Source organism: Schistocerca cancellata, chromosome 8 (assembly GCF_023864275.1).
Source record: "Schistocerca cancellata isolate TAMUIC-IGC-003103 chromosome 8, iqSchCanc2.1, whole genome shotgun sequence".
Lineage (NCBI taxonomy): Eukaryota > Metazoa > Arthropoda > Insecta > Orthoptera > Acrididae > Schistocerca > Schistocerca cancellata.
The window spans coordinates 405,619,835-405,638,103 of NC_064633.1; positions in this window are offsets into that span (position 1 = coordinate 405,619,835).

Below are 18,269 nucleotides of genomic sequence, written 5' to 3' on the forward strand. Positions count from 1 at the left end.
ATGGATATTACCGGATATTGGTCGCTGAGTGGTCAGCGCGACGGAATGTCATACCTAACGGCCCGGGTTCGATTCCCGGATGGGTCGGAGATTTTCTTCGCTCAGGGACTGGATGTTGTGTTGTCTTTATCATCATTTTTTCATCCCTATTGACACGCAAGTCGCTTTAGTGGCGTCAACTCGAAAGACTTGCACCAGGCGAACGGTCTACCCGACGTAAGGCCCTAGACACACGGCATTTCCAATTCCATACGGACTATGGTTGAGTCCTACAAGCCACTTCATTCCGTAGGTCTTTCGAAAAAGAACGAATGTATAAAACGAAAACTACTATCTTACTGTCTATAGTTTCAGATGCTTAAGGTGGAAACCGAGACACTTTTGTATCACTTCTTGCAGCACATTGTTGATCTAGTTCATGTTATGAACTAGGATCTATAGCTACAGTGATTATCCCACAAACATGAAGAAGTCATTGTACTAGTGCATTCGGGGTAAAGCAAAAATAACTTTGGCATGTACACATGACGCACTTGTCTGTTGTTATTAGCTATAAAAAGCGGAGGAATAGACCAATACGGAAGTGTAAAAGAGTTGGTAATATTAGCTGCCTAAAGTATAGATAACACACCTCCTTTTAAGTAACTGCATCGCTGTCTTTAACATACTTAGGGACACTGCCTCCGCTTGAAAGAAAGACGTCCTCTTACAAACCGCCGAAGAGTCGATATGTTGTGGATAAGCACGACAAAGTACAAGCATTGTCCGTCCTTTTCATTCTCGTGCAGTAAGGCGATACGTACAGCAAACTGATGTTTCGTGTAACTACAACGTGATTCGCCCTGTTACGTGACACCTCCACTGAACGCAAAGCACACGCACTGTCGACGTCTTGAATAGCCTCGCCTGCCAAACATGCCAGTCATTCTGTAGTTTTTTTTCAGAACACTGCAATAACGTACATCCTACCTGTGTATATGTGGCAGCACCAAGTCTCAGCGCATATCTATAAATTAACATAGAGAGACTGTGCAGCACCTAGATGACAGGCAACTGGTCAGCTCTATACTGAGTGCGTTTTGGGTGAAGCTGCGTCACCTTCCCTGCCTCAACTCAAAACACACAGCTGCGTTGACTGATGGATGAGGCAGCGTGATTTCACCACGCAGCCGATTTTCGAAAGTCGATTCGCTGCGGCATTCCGTACTGCCCAGCTCACAGTTACCACTAGCGCAGATACCATACTGCGGAGGTATATAGCCAGTCGTATTTCCTACAGCTTGTTTTACAAGTGGAAAGTGAAACCGAATTATAGTAAAATAATAACGTCATGATTTTTCTGTAAGCGCACGCTTGCACAAGAACACACACACACACACCGACAATTGCCACACAACCTAAACAAGCAATACATAGGTAAATGTATACCTTATATTTGCTGGTGTGGCTATACATTTTCACCATCCTGCTAGATCATAAATAGATTCTACGTCTTCCAAAAGTCCAATATAATACTAACTATCTATTTAACATATATACACTAAAAAAGCATTCGTGGAATATATTTTTATACCTACTTATACAGAATTTCACTCCAGGGCCATAAAATAGTGGGATTAACACCAGTACGTCTATAGAGTCTTGGTAGGCTAGAGGCATTACTTTGTGCTTTGTTGTTTATGATATTGACAGATGGTGCTCAAACTGTTCGTACATTCTGTATATTTTATTTTACAGTCATTTGTCCTTTGGGAGGTCGTGCTAGGCAGCAACAGCTACTTTTCTCTTACCTTCTGTACTTACATTGACTTAGTCCTTACAGTTACAGAATTTCCGTCTGCAGTAAGCTTCGGTTTGAATAAAATTGTGCAAATGGCTCTCAACACTATGGGACTTAACTTCTGAGGTCTTCAGCCCCCTTGAACTTAGAATTACGTAAACCTAACTGACCTAAGGACATCACATACATCCATGCCCGAGGCAGGATTCGAGCCTGCGACCGTAGCGGTCGCGCGGTTCCAGACTGTAGCGCGTAGGACCGATCGGCGTTTGAATAAACATGCTTATTTAAAGTAGAACCCTAGATGCCCTTCGAGAAGTCACCGCCAAGCGAATGTTAAGTTCCATCCAGCAACTATGTAGAACTTCTGAAACAAACTGTTAACACTGGAAGTTATCATACCATGCGATTACTATAAGACATGGTGACATATTGCAATTTTATTCTAACAAGATGCTATGTCGATCAGATGTATTTGTGATGTACTGCCGGCCAGTGTGGCCGAGCGGTTATAGGCGCTTCAGTCTGGAACCGCGCGACCGCTACGGTTGCAGGTTCGAATCCTGCTTCGGGCATGGATGTGTGTGATGTCCTTAGGTTGGTAAGGTTTAAGTAGTTCTAAGTTCTAGGGGACTGATGACCTCGGATGTTAAGTCCCATAGTGCTCAGAGCCATTTGAACCATTTGAGATATATTTGACGACTGCATGTGACAGGAAATACTATGGCAAACCATAATAATTGCCTACCGTGGCCTCTGGAAAACTAAGATAGCAACTCCGGAAATCGTTAGCACAAACTCTACCGTAAGTATTATATAGAAGTGTTACAACGCACTCCCGTCCGCTTGACTCTGCAGGCACAAATTCAGCTGTAGTGCTTATATACGCGTTTCATAATGACTGGCTAGCTGTTCTTAAGATTTCAGAACTTATGCGATATTCGAATATTAAGAAACACCTCGAAGGAAGCGGCTGGATATACACGAAGCGAAGTCTCCAGACAGTTACCTTTTTAAATCGTCACGCCACGTTTTAGTCCTGAGCGCACACACACTTCTCATTGCAGCAAAGTCGCGTAACAAACTACACTTCTATTGCTGGACCGATAATTTTAATTAAGAATATACTAACCATATGTAATGTTATTTTGCAGCGAATGTAGACAAATATCAGTGCTTAACTATGAAGCAGCACGCTGATCTGTTTTCCAGACAAGCTCCATGTTGCATTGGCGCGGAGCACAGAATTGTTTGTCCATGTTGGGTTTTCCGCTATCCTCAGCATCCTCGCCATAGATATCCGTCTACACATGTTCGATACACTGTATAAAATTGGCGTCACGTAATATTACCGATAGAAGTAAATGTGTGCCATGTACCCTTCATCCTGATGAACAACTACCAAATTGTGAGATAACATCCACTCCACTGAGAGAACGTTGGATTGCGTACAGAATGATTTTACGTACAGCAGCAAAGGTGGGGCCATTGCCAGCCATAGTTGTCAGTGTACCATCGCAAACAAACATATTCCGTCATCTTGGGTCAGGCGTTCCACAGGACGCAGGGAGCGTGGTACACATTTTTTCTATCGGTAATATTATGAAAAATGTGTTTCTTTGACGCACTGTGTCAGGTAGATGTAATTGAATATCGCTGGCATGGATGTTTGGGATAATGGAAACTGAAAGCCTGAAAAAAAAAACTGCTCAGTGTTCTGCTCCAACGTATTATGGAGCTCGTCTGGAAAAGAGTTATGATATTTATCTACGTACGCTACAAATAACATCACGTATGTTTAGTACCTTCTTACTTAAAAATTATCGGCTCAACAATAGAACGCCTGTTCGTTACGAGACTTCGTTACTATGAGGTATGTGTGCTCTCAGAGCTAGCACGTGACGAGATTATTTAAAAACATAATTGTCAGGAGACTTCGCTTCCTGCTTATCAAGCCGTTTCTTCAAAGTATTTCTTAATGTTCGAACACAGTATATGTTCCGAAACTTTAAAAAGAGCCTTCTAACCTATACGAAAGGGGGAAGAAGATGATGCAGTCGTAGGGTCCCTACAGCTGAATCAGTTTCCACAGAGTCAAGCGAATGGGAGTGGTTGGACACTTGTGTATAATACTTGTGGTAAATAGCTTTCTCTGTCACATGCGACCATCAAACACATTCAAAATAGCAGTTCGTCACAGATCAGTATAGTGACCACATTTTAGGGTAAATTCCGGTGTTAACAGTTCCCTTCAGTAGTTCTATAAAGTTGCCTGGATGGAACATAACATTCGTCTGCAGGCTACGGTTCGCGTATAAAAAGACACTTAGTGTTGTACTATAATGCTTACACGAATACTGGGTTGATTTATATTCAAGTCACATCTTTTTGTAGGACATTTATCTGTCGCCTGTATCCCTATGTTTCACTTTGCGTTAAATAACTGTAAACACTTAGTAGATATAAGTTTAAACGCTGACTGGAAAGTTGCTGCTTCTAATACTCATAGCATGGTCTCTCAAAGAAGAGACTCTCCTAAAAAATATACCTCCAGTGGGAAATATGTGTGCACTGTCTGTCAGTATCATAAACAGTAATGATAATATAGTAGAAAGTATTAATAGAGCCTCTAGCCTACCAAGACTTTATGACTTTATTGAACTGCTGATGTTGACTCACATTGATGTATGGCCGTGGAGTGCTACTTTGCAAGCGTCTGTAGGCACAAAGCTCTACAAAATGGGTATAGTCGGCAAGCCAAGTGTACTTTTTAATGTGTGTATAAGTGTAGGCCTAAGCGGTCAGTACTGTGTTGGGTTAACATGCGAAAGAAGTACAGCTTATTGATACTCTGGTTGAATGATAAAAATACCTACCAACACCTGCAAAAAGGGAATATGTGTCTAAAATACAGACTACTTGTTTAGCGTGTGTAGTAACGGGCAGTGTTTGTGCTTACAGAAAATACAATGAGGCATTATCGTGAGGTACTTCGTGTTCCACTCGCAAATAGACCGAGGGAAATACGAGTCTCTGTATACCTCTTCACGCAGCGGCAAGGATGTGCCTTTACTGATGGTATCTGGGTGCTGAGTAGCAAGAAATAGCACTGCACATCGATTTGCGAAACTGTGCCGCGTGCTGAAACCGCGCTTTGCGTGCATCGGGCGATCCAGCTGTGTGCGGCGTGTTGAGATAGGCAGGGGACGCAGTGCATTGCGACGTGCACTCATTATAATGCTCACCAACTGCCTGTGATCATGATTCTGTACAGTCTCTGTTAAGATTTTTTTCCACCACATGCGTTGATGCAGCACACACTTTATTCCAGTATCCCGAGAATATGTGAGGTGATAAATGTTTCTCTTACCCAGAGAATTAATAGACAGTATGCAGCTTGACATTTCATTTCTGTGTTGAAGCGTATTTCTGCAATAATTTCTTCATCAGTACATCTGCAAACAATCGCATTTGTTTACATTTTACACAGCATATAATTTATAAAGGTATTTTACATTCGATGTTGTTTTCATTTCCTGACGTTGTAGACGGGCATATGCCAACGTGGAGTAAACTATTAGTGCTGCCCATAGTTGTTGGCCGTCTTATTTTTCCAATGACGTTTTAAAGGCGTTCAATGGTTTGATGCTGCAGGTATGTTACAATAAGTTTTTTACTATTTTAACAGTCACAGAAATTCAAGTTTCACAGCTAACTATTTACTGAAAGATAATTATGTTGTTGCTGGCCCTGTACATATGGAACACTTATTGATGTGTTTGTAATCTTCGGTATTTTGGTTATTCGTTATTCCTAAACAAAATTTCAGTATCATGTTTTTAAAGATTGTGTGTGTTGAAATCGGTTTATTCATTTAGTACGTCATAGGGATAATCTTAAGTTATGTATGAGTATTTTAAATTCCTCCAAAATATTCATAATGAGAGGTTTTGGGATTGTGTGCAAGATCTATAGTGCGTTTTTAATGTTGTCGATGTCGTGATTTAATTTTTGAGGTGCATAAACAAGGCGGATTGATTGTTATTTGTCTCGCTCGTGTGTTCTCTGAATCTGATAATGAAATTTCTCCCCGTTGTCCTACATAAAGTTTTGAGCAGGTATTGCAGTTAATATGTTCCTTAATACGCTCGAAACAAAATTATTCAACCCACAAAACCCTTTATAAAAACCATAATACGCTCCTGCTGTATGTCGCTGACAAATTGCTACTCATACAAAGAAATGATCACGACATACAAACAGTAGACCAAGTATTCAATAACTATAGAACTCGAAAAATAAACAAATCGATAAACTTTCTAGATCACACAACAATCGAGAACAGCTACAAACACACTTTTCTAATGTACAGAACAAAAACCACTACAGATGGAATAATTAACCATACGTATTCACATTTAAAATCTCAAAAACATGGATTATTCCACTCCGTGATTAACAGAATATTAAATTAGTCACTGCAACTGGAGACCGTACATAAAGAAATAACTACACTACGATATATTGCATACAAGAACAATTGCAACCCTAGTGCGGTTGTAGAGCAACACAATAAACAAAAACATACCCCATAATACATAACATCAGTAATAAAATAACACAAACGAAAGACAGTACATTAATAAAGAAAACAATTTACATACCAACAAAGAGTTGGGGGAAACGATCCGCTAAAATAAGTGGCCTACTCACAAATACAAACATGAAATTAGCTTTGCATAAAATTACATTCAGGAAAAGCAACACTCCCAATACACTAAAACCCTAGGATTTACAAAATTAACTGCAATTGACTGCCAAAATTTCATGTAGAACAGACGGGAAGAAATCTCATCGTCAGAATCAGAGAAAAGACGACAGGAAAGGTAACAACCAATCCACCACTTCACAAACCTCAAAACTGAAGATCACGAAACTGACAACATCAAAACCACACTACAAATAAAAAGCCATGTGGCTGAGACGTGACTGTGCCTGAAATAGGAAGGCCAGACCATCAAACAGCCCTTTTGACGTAGTGTTACCGAAGCTGCCGCCGCGCAGTGTACCTGAGAGAAATTGACAACAAGAAGCATGGAAATGTGGTGCTAGAGGCTGCAAAGATGGAGACGGAAGAGATACGATTACGTACTATCCGGAAGCCGGGAACTGCTACAAAATAAATTATGGAGGAAAAATGTAGTCAGTAATATAAGAAATACGTCAAGAACAACTACAGAGCGAGAGGCAAGAGCCGTTGCGTTAAAATTAAAATAACCATACAAAAACTTCCCTTGATAGAACACGAGAAATATAAACATTACCTCGTTAATCTACTTGGTAATGGGTCCCTGCATTCGATTGGTACGTAATCGTGTTCCATCTGCCTCTATCTTTGCAACCTCTAGCGGTATATTTCCATACTTTTTGTTGGCCGCTTCTCTCGGTCACATTCGCACAGCATTTATAATAACACTTCGTCACCTGGAATGTTAGATGCCCTGGCCTTCGTACCTCAGGCGTAGTCACGTATCCACCATATGGCTTTGCGGTCATTTGCTGATTTTTCATCATTGGTGAATCTTTATATTTTTTCAGCCAAACAGGTGTTCATTCCATGTAGTTTTCTTCTGGTGTCTTATTTCAACACCTTTTCTCCATTTTTAGATCGATACCGACATCCAGTACTTATGCAGACTGTCTGCGCTGCTAAACATTGACATATTTGGTGTTTCATCTTGTAACCATCCAATTTATGCGGTTCTGGCAGTTCGAACTCAATCATAACGTTAAGAGACCGTAAACTTTTAACGAATCAATGTAAAATTACTTACTTGAGTATCCGTTCCCTTGTTCTAGGGGTTAACTGCCTTATTTTTACAATTATTATGCAGCATAATTCATAATATATTACTTCTTACATGTGCATACAATGATGTGATTAAATCATCGTGAAACTGGTTGTAAATGATTCTGTAATAAAAGAGCTACTTACAGGTAATGTGGCTAACAAAAAGAATTTTTTGCATTTTAATAACTTTGCAGGGTGGAATCCTATATAGATCATGCGGAAGGAGTGCATTGCCCACATCAATCACCACTTCGCATTTTTAACAATTAATTAGTGCAGTAATGACAAATAGCAAAAAATGGTTCAAATGGCTCTGAGCACTATGGTACTTAGCTTCTGAGGTCATTAGTCCCCTAGAACTTAGAACTACTTAAACCTAACTAACCTAAGGTCATCACAAACATCCATGCCCGAGGCAGGATTCGAACCTGCTACCGAAGCGGTCGCGCGGTTCCAGACTGTAGCGCCTAGAACCGCTCGGTCACTCTCGCCGGCTGACGAATAGCATCATGGTTGTGAATAGACTTGCGGTTCATCGCGCTATGCTAACAGAGATGGATAAGGGATGAGCAATGAGAATGTACTGCATTGTGTTAAGTGCAAAAAAATTTTGCACACAGTATTTCGTGCGGTATTTGACTCAGGGAGCCGGTGGCGTGAAGCCAGCAGCGCATTAGCCCAAAGGTCGCACTTTACAACCTCCAGCCCCCCAGGAGGTTCTGGCCTCGTCAGGGCGGTCTCCAGCAGCACGGCTTTGATGGAGCCTGACAGGCAGGAGGCATTTGCAGCAGAACACTGCGAGGCAAGCAGAATGTCTCCCCAAAATAAATAACGCTGCGAGACGCTGTTTCCCCCTCTGCCGTGTCGGGCTGGGCTCACAAATGCGTCGCAGGCAACACTGCCAGCTAGGAATGTACCTCCGGAAAAACCCACGCACCACATTTTTTGAGTGTGGGACCGAGAAGTGCAATGTGTCCATCTATATGCTGGCGCCAGGAAAGCGCCTGCAGAGTTTTCCAGTCGATCGGCGACTCACAAAGGCGAGTGCGATTGGCCAGACCTATGTAAGGAGTGTTTCCTGCACACCCATAGTCGAGCGGGAGTAGTACATGATCGTATGGCACTGTAGGATGGGATGTCCCATTCGGGTGCGGCCGCCAAGTGCAAGTCTTCTTTCATTCGGCGCCACAATGGGCGTCTAGCGGCCCATGATGAGGATGATGAGGACAACACAAAACCCTGTCCAAGAATGAGGAAAATTTTCAACCCGGCTGGGAATCGAACCCGGGATCAGCGCATGGGAGGCAAGCACGTTAGCACCCAGCTAAACAGGCGGACAATGGGCGTAGTGCTCATTGGTGAAAAATTTGGTAAAATGTTGCAGTTGGACAGTCACACAAGCGGAGCGGCGCACCACACAAGATTTTGGTAGAAATACGATACTTGCGTTTCAGCGATCGTCTGATAAGGACGCTGTACTCTGACCTGGGCAATACCTTGTACTAGCGGAGTAGCTGTGTACTTTATCCGGAACTCTGGATAATTTCGTGAAATTGTGTCTTATACGAGCGCCGCTGTGGTTGCAATGACATCATACCTCATCGGCATAACAGCACGACGAGGACAGCCGGCTGGGGCCCTGTCGTGTATCAGAAGAACAGAACAGGTAGCATAGGCAGTTGTGGCGGTAGCACGATCAGCCTTGCAGGTCATAGAAGTTAAATGAGTGGCCATTGACCCATTTAGCATCGCAGAACATTCTCCAATTATTTCTGCAATTGGATAAGCCGGCCGCTGTGACCGAGCGGCTCTAGGCGCTTCAGTACGGAACCGCGCTGCTGCTACAGTCGCAGATTCGAATCCCGCCTCGGGCATGGATACATGCATAAATACTTTCTATGAAGCAAGCGACTTCATCCAGTCCGTTTCTTCAACGGAACCTGAGATTACGTAGTTAAATATCATTCGGCACATAAGAATCGCATAGGAGGCATTTATAATACACTCCTGGAAATGGAAAAAAGAACACATTGACACCGGTGTGTCAGACCCACCATACTTGCTCCGGACACTGCGAGAGGGCTGTATAAGCAATGATCACACGCACGGCACAGCGGACACACCAGGAACCGCGGTGTTGGCCGTCGAATGGCGCTAGCTGCGCAGCATTTGTGCACCGCCGCCGTCAGTGTCAGCCAGTTTGCCGTGGCATACGGAGCTCCATCGCAGTCTTTAACACTGGTAGCATGCCGCGACAGCGTGGACGTGAACCGTATGCGCAGTTGACGGACTTTGAGCGAGGGCGTATAGTGGGCATGCGGGAGGCCGGGTGGACGTACCACCGAATTGCTCAACACGTGGCGCGTGAGGTCTCCACAGTACATCGATGTTGTCGCCAGTGGTCGGCGGAAGGTGCACGTGCCCGTCGACCTGGGACCGGACCGCAGCGACGCACGGATGCACGCCAAGACCGTAGGATCCTACGCAGTGCCGTAGGGGACCGCACCGCCACTTCCCAGCAAATTAGGGACACTGTTGCTCCTGGGGTATCGGCGAGGACCATTCGCAACCGTCTCCATGAATCTGGGCTACGGTCCCGCACACCGTTAGGCCGTCTTCCGCTCACGCCCCAACATCGTGCAGCCCGCCTCCAGTGGTGTCGCGACAGGCGTGAATGGAGGGACGAATGGAGACGTGTCGTCTTCAGCGATGAGAGTCGCTTCTGCCTTGGTGCCAATGATGGTCTATGCGTGTTTGGCGCCGTGCAGGTGAGCGCCACAATCAGGACTGCATACGACCGAGACACACAGGGCCAACACCCGGCATCATGGTGTGGGGAGCGATCTCCTACACTGGCCGTACACCACTGGTGATCGTCGAGGGGACACTGAATAGTGCACGGTACATCCAAACCGTCATCGAACCCATCGTTCTACCATTCCTAGACCGGCAAGGGAACTTGCTGTTCCAACAGGACAATGCACGTCCGCATGTATCCCGTGCCACCCAACGTGCTCTAGAAGGTGTAAGTCAACTACCCTGGCCAGCAAGATCTCCGGATCTGTCCCCCATTGAGCATGTTTGGGACTGGATGAAGCGTCGTCTCACGCGGTCTGCACGTCCAGCACGAACGCTGGGCCAACTGAGGCGCCAGGTGGAAATGGCATGGCAAGCCGTTCCACAGGACTACATCCAGCATCTCTACGATCGTCTCCATGGGAGAATAGCAGCCTGCATTGCTGCGAAAGGTGGATATACACTGTACTAGTGCCGACATTGTGCATGCTCTGTTGCCTGTGTCTATGTGCCTGTGGTTCTGTCAGTGTGATCATGTGATGTATCTGACCCCAGGAATGTGTCAATAAAGTTTCCCCTTCCTGGGACAATGAATTCACGGTGTTCTTATTTCAATTTCCAGGAGTGTAGAATTCCGAGTTCGGCTAATAGTTCAGTTGCATATCGCCTCACGGTAGCAAAGGAAACTCGGTTTCTTCACATAACTGGCGAATTTGCCTTTAAGTACGTACGAAGAGATCCTCTGATACAAAACGAAGATATTCAGATTTGCTCGTATTTCAGCATTTCAAAAGAGATTTTTTTTCTCAATCTCTGTCACTCAGCACACAGACAGTTTTTTATAACTGGCAAATGGAAGGGCCGCGTTACCTTAGATGGTGTGCGTACTGTAAGACCTTCGCTACACACACCATCAGATTATTTGACTTGTTGCTCTAACGAAGTAGGCGAGTGTCAGCAATATGTCTCGTGGTCTTATTGTGGCGTGTTTATCTTCTGCCGTTAGGTCAGACGATAGAAATGTCACTTGCACGCTTAGAGTAGCAGATTGACGGTGACCAACTTTAAACAGAACTTGATTAATTTTCACACACATTTATTAAAATAATAACAAGCATAAAAATAACTTAACTTGGTTCCGGATGCTATTTACAATTGACAATCTGAAGTTCCTTTGGTCTTGGTACGTTAACCTTATTATCACATATCTCTGATACTTGACAAAGTGTCTATTCATTTCTCTTAATGGCTGTGTACAGGAATATGGAAATCTTATTAGGCACAGACTGAAACTTGACTACAGACAAATGCAGACTGACTAATCAGAGGTCTGTACACTCGTTATAATACCTCGCGCGTTCAGGTATCACTGCGTGAGTGTGATCCGCGAGGAGAAAAGGTTCTATGTTAGCAGCAATCTCTTTGGCTGCATTACATATTAACATGCGGATTGGAGGAAGCAGAATTTGGTCCGTCTCTAAGGCAGCGCCATCTCGTAGTGCGGAGACGGACAAGCACTGCACCTGCACTGTTGTGCTTAGTGGGGCGCGCTCTAGTGGGAAAGTTGTGTACGCTCTGACTACACGTACTATGTACACAACACCTTAACTGCTTGTGCGAATTTCCTAATCTGATGTGTTTACTTTTCAACAGGTATTATTTTCTGACTAATTGTGTTGTCACTTCAGTGAAACATGCTGTCGCACAATGGCGTCGCATCAGCGTTGCATCGTTGATATATACTTGTAGTGGGTATGACAGTACGTGGTTAGGTTCTTTAACGTATTTTCATATCAAATAAAATCAGTCCCAATGCTAGGCGCCCCACAAATCTGGTAATTCCAGCCAGTTCTGAATGCTGACGTGGAGAGGCGTTAAACTCTTTAGACAGGGAAATGAAACAGCATGACAGACACCGTGGAACGACAAGGCAGAGAGGAGGAAGAGTACGTAAATGACGATATCGAATATACGGATGAGGAGTCATCCGCACTGACGACTACGAATCCGCTGCGGATCGGTCAGACAGCCGCGTCACTCAGAGTAATGAGATCACAGTTTCTCGTGAAGGTCATTCACGGTCACGTGACTCTCCAAACCTAGGCGAACACGAGAGTCCGTGTGATAATCGGAACCGGACGCAAACTGCAAACCCAGTCACTGGCAATTACACACAGTATTTTACCGAGATACTTTCCCAAAGCAGGTGTCACACTTACAACGCACCGGATTCTAGGGTCCACTAGCCGTGCTTGCCAAATGAGCAAAGCGACATAGAGTGTTAAGCCTCCATTACATTTATGAAGCAGCTAGAGGAAACACGAGAACAGCAATGGGAAGCAGAATTAGAGAAACTTAAAGCGCAAAGGGAAAACGAGAACAGCAAGGGGAAGCAGGGTTAACCGTCCATAAAGCAGCAAACGAAAAACTTGTAGCTCAGTTGAGTTAGCCATGTCGCGGTAAATACGAAGATAGATTAACTTCACGCAGACTTTCGCTGAAGTCAAACAAACAGCTATATCTGCCAAGAGAGACGCTCGTTTGGCAAGATCGGATGCTGAAGTAACTAAGAAAACCCGTAGCCACAAAACGAACAAAAAATGCTGTTCGGACTGCCAAAAATTCATCGCATGCAGTTACAAACGGCTTTACCGCAGGTAAACAAATATTTGTGCATCATGCCACCAATCTACAAAAAGTGGATGAAAAACTGAAATGGTTTCAGAACTGGTCACCACTTTTCGGGAAGAAAATGCAAATAAAATCCAAGCAGTTGATCAAAGAATCAATGCCATTGAACACGCGATCACAACTGGAAAACCACGTTCCGACAATACGATGCATAACAGTTTACCTGTTGTCCAAAGGCGCTTACCCCCTGTGGTACCACAGAGGCGGACACAAACATGTCAGAGCGACCACCGTCCAGTGCGCCCTCACTGCCTAACGTTGGGCGTACGCGAGAGGCCATGCCAACGAATAATAGTGCTAGTACTGTTCCCATGGACCGCCTGGCTAGCCGCACGATCTAACGTGTTGCTTCCCGAGTAGAAGACGTGCTGGTCCGTCGCACGAATCCACTCGGCTGATTAGTGTTGATGTCCGGTGTGCCGACCAGTCTGTGGATGGTATTTAAGGCGGTTTCCCATCTGCCTCAGTAAATACGGATTGGTTCCTCTTATTCCGCCTCAGTTACACTATGTCGGCGATTGCTACGCAAACACTGTCTTCACGTATGCCGCCATAATTACTCTACCACATAAATATTAGGGGTTACACTAGTCCGGTATGAAACATTCCCAGGAGGGGGGCGGGGGTCCACTGTTGTCAGAACCACACAATAACCCTGAGTTCGGTGTGGAGCGCTGGTGGGGTGAGTGAACTGCTGTGACATGTTGTGGGGTTGTGAAACACTGAGAGCTACGGCGGAATGAAGTCCCTCTGTCGTTTCTGGGTCCCCAAAAAAGGCTCTGAGCACTATGGGACTAAACTTCTAAGGTCATTAGTCCCCTAGAACTTAGAACTAATTAAACCTAACTAACCTAAGGGCATCACACACATCCATGCCCGAGGCAGGATTCGAACCTGCGACAGTTGCGGTCGTGCGGTTCCAGACTGTAGCGCCTAGAACCGCTCGGCCACCCCGACCGGCCCTGGGTCCCCAGTCCAATACACAATTCACAATTCACAGATATACACTGTTCCAATGAGTAGTCTCGATTCACACAGCATGACCCATCCCGTCAAACAAGCACAATTTCAATAAGCCATGCATTATCCGATTATATTGGCAGATTTAGTATTTGACTTCAAACACTATCTGTTGCTCAGGAAATTTTCAACGTTCAAAGGAAATGGCCCACTTAACACTGTTGCCTGGTACAGATCATTTCAGAACGCGTATCTTGCGTCATGTGTATTGTAAGCAAAAGTTGAATTCTTATATACACATATGGACGGTATTGCGGCCGATAAAATGCCAGGCGCTGCAGTGTGTTGCGACACACATGAGGCATTTATAGAAAAATTTAGGTCGATTAACTGGTCACGAGCCGAACAATCTGGCGTCAAACAATAAATCAGCAAATGTCCAAACTTAGAGGCTCCACAGCACAAAACGCCTGTAAAAATGATCAAAGTCCTGATGAGAGAAGCCAGTTTCTTATCACCCCATATTCGGAAGAGAATACTGTGCGAATCTGTTACTCCAGACTGCCTTTTACGTAACAGCAAGTCTTGGTCAGTCGGTGGGACGCAAGTACGGACCCTTTTAGACATCTACTACACGTAGTTCCGATGGTCATATGACAAATATGAAAACAACATATCAAACGGAAAACCAATATCAGTCACGCAGGAACAACGAGCGACGTGATAATCAAAACCGGCAAAGTAGTAGCTGCCAAAACAACAGTAGACACAAAAATGGCAATGATGACCGCCGTAGTCACAATGAGGCAGGAATCACAGTAATAGGCGGGACCAGAGACAAGGTCAATAATTTAACCATTGCTTCATAAACCATAACAACGAGCAAGTGGAACTGCGTGGCCCTAACCCATCGTCGAATATCACTAACAATGCCAACAATCATAGCTGACGCCACCGACGTACGTTAACTTCCCGTAATGCCCATAATTACAGACAAATAAACAACAACATTATGGACTTACAGGATGTGCTCGCAGGTGAGAGGGAGGAGGAGAGAAGTACTGACTCTATCCTGTCTTCTCCGTTACAGTAGGGTCAGTAGCTTTACGTCCCGTCGTTAACGTAACTACCATATCAGAAAATGCATTCCGTATGTGCAATGTGGACAAACCTTGGCCCACCTTAGCAATGAGGAAAACACGCATAAAAGGTGCAATTGCAGGAAATAACAAGGAAATATACCTACAAATACGGTTACAGTTTCTCTTCCATGGACATCAGCTAGAAGCTAACTATCTCTCGGTACCCAATCTGGGGCTTCAGATGGTTAAAGGGATGTATTTCCTGAAAGACTATCTAGCACTCACTGACGTCAGTAGAGGTACTATCACTCTGAAATGACCGTTCGCTTTGATGAACAGGCTGTCAAAGCACTATTACCCACTACTAGCATCAAGTTATATTACATAAATAATAAACGAAATCAGACATCACAGATGATAGAACCAAACGAAGTTAACTTTACGGATCAGGGCAACTGGATAGAAACAATACGACAAGTCATAAAAGAGAAGATCCAAACGGTACAGCATATACAGAAACAAAACAGAGAGCAGTTACATGTAATCCTAAGGGATAATGAGGTATTCACGCCAAAACCTGGCACAATTAAAAACTTTACGTACAAATTTCAGTTCAAACTTCAAGATAAATTCTTTGTAACTCTCTATGGAATACCTCATATATTCCGGGACAGGGTTGCGAATGAAACATCACGAATGTTAGCTGACGGTATCATTGAACCCGCCCAGTCTACACACAACAATCTCATTAAGACAGTTGAAAAAAGGGACGGATCCATTAACACTGAAACTGACAGGTCCGAGACCTTAGAAGAGCTGCTACAGAACTTTCATGGCGTTTCGATCTCTAAATCAATGAACTCCCGGAGCAGCTTCTGGCAAATTGAGCTCCGTCCAGATTGCAGGAAATACACTGCCTTTGTGACCTTGGTATTAGTTTCGACGACTTCCCTTCGGCCTCAATATTTCCTCGCCACCCTTATTCTCGGATTACATGGGACACTCCTTGAATTTCTCGAGGGGAGATTCACTGAGTATGTTGATGACCTCTTAATTGCAGAAAGGACGTGAGAAGAGCACAACTACGTGCTACGTGAACTGTTCTGGTTATTCAGAGATCACGGGGTTACAGTGAACATCGAGAAATCATACTTTGGAACAACCTCGGTTCTTTTCCTTGGCCACGTAATTACTAAGGAGGGAATTCCTCTCTATACCGAAACGATTGTGGCTATATCACAATTCCCACGACCCACAAGTTAACGTCAGTTACACGGATTCCTGGGGAGTCGTTAATTTATACCAAAAATTTCTACATACCACGACTTAATATATTTACTGGAAAGAACACACCTTGGCAGTGAGACTAAGAGGTGGAAAAACAATTTCTAGCACTAAAATCTGAGTTAGTTAAACAGCCTTGCTGTGCTGGTACTGCGAACAGTTGAAAGCAAGGGGAAACTACAGCTGTAATTTTTCCTGAGGGCATGCAGCTTTACTGTATGGTTAATGATGATGGCGTCCTCCTGGGTAAAATATTCCGTAGGTAAATTAGTCCCCCATTCGGATCTCCGGGCGGAGACTACTCAAGAGGACATCCTTATCAGGAGAAAGAAAACTGGCGTTCTACGGATCGGAGCGTAGAATGTCAGATCCCTTAATCGGGCAGGTAGGTTAGAAAATTTAAAAAGGGAAATGGATAGGTTAAATTTAGATATAGTGGGAATTAGTGAAGTTCGGTGGCAGGAGGAACAAGACTTTTGGTCAGGCGAATACAGGGTTATAAATACAAAGTCAAATAGGGGTAATGCAGGAGTAGGTTTAATAATGAATAAAAAATAGGAACGCGGGTAAGCTACTACAAACAGCATAGTGAACGCATTATTGTGGCCAAGATAGACACGAAGCCCACGCCTACTACAGTAGTACAAGTTTATATGGCAAATAGCTCTGCAGATGACGAATAAATTGAAGAAATGTATGACGAAATAAAAGAAATTATTCAGATAGTGAAGGGAGACGAAAATTTAATAGTCATGGGCGACTGGAATTCGGTAGTAGGATAAGGGAGAGAAGGAGACGTGGTATGTGAATATGGATTTGGGGTAAGAAATGAAAGAGGAAGCCGCCTGGTAGAATTTTGCACAGATCACAACTTAATCATAGCTAACACTTGGTTCAAGATTCATAAAAGAAGGCTGTATACATGGAAAAAGCCTGGAGATACTGACAGATAGATTATATAATGGTAAGACAGAGATTTAGGAGCCAGATTTTAAACTGTAAGACATTTGCAGGGGCAAATGTGGACTCTGACCACAATCTATTGGTTATGAACTGTAGATTAAAACTGAAGTAACTGCTAAAAGGTGGGAATTTAATGAGATGCGATCTGGATAAACTGACTAAACCAGAGTTTGTACAGAAGTTCAGGGAGAGTTGGGTTGGGTTGTTTTGGGTGAAGAGACCAAACAGCGAGGTCATCGGTCTCATCGCATTAGTGAAGGATGGAGAAGGAACCATCCCAGAATTTGCCTGGAGCGATTTACGGAAATCACGAAAAACCTAAATCAGGATGGCCGGACGCGGGATTGAACCGTCGTCCTCCCGAATGCGAGTCCAGTGTCTAACCACTGCGACACCTTGCTCGCTGTTTCAGGGAGAGCGTAAGGGAACAAATGGCAGGAATGGGGGAAAGAAATACAGTAAAAGAAGAATGGGTAGCTTTGAGGGATGAAGTAGTGAAGGCAGCAGAGGATCAAGTAGGTGAAAAGACGAGGGCTAGTAGAAATTCTTGAGTAACAGAAGACATATTGAATTTAATTGATGAAGCAAAAAGGAATACAAACGTCTCAAAAATGAGATCCACCGGAAGTGCAAAATGGCTAATCAGGGATGGCTAGAGGACAAATGTAAGGATGTAGAGGCTTATCTCACTAGGGGTAAGATAGATACTGCCTGCAGGAAAATTAAAGAGACCTTTGGAGAAAAGATAACCCGTTGAATGAATATTAAGAGCTCAGATGGAAACCCAGCTCTAAGCAAAGAAGGGAAAGCAGAAAGGTGGAAGGAGTATATAGAGGGCCTATACAAGAGCGATGTACTTGAG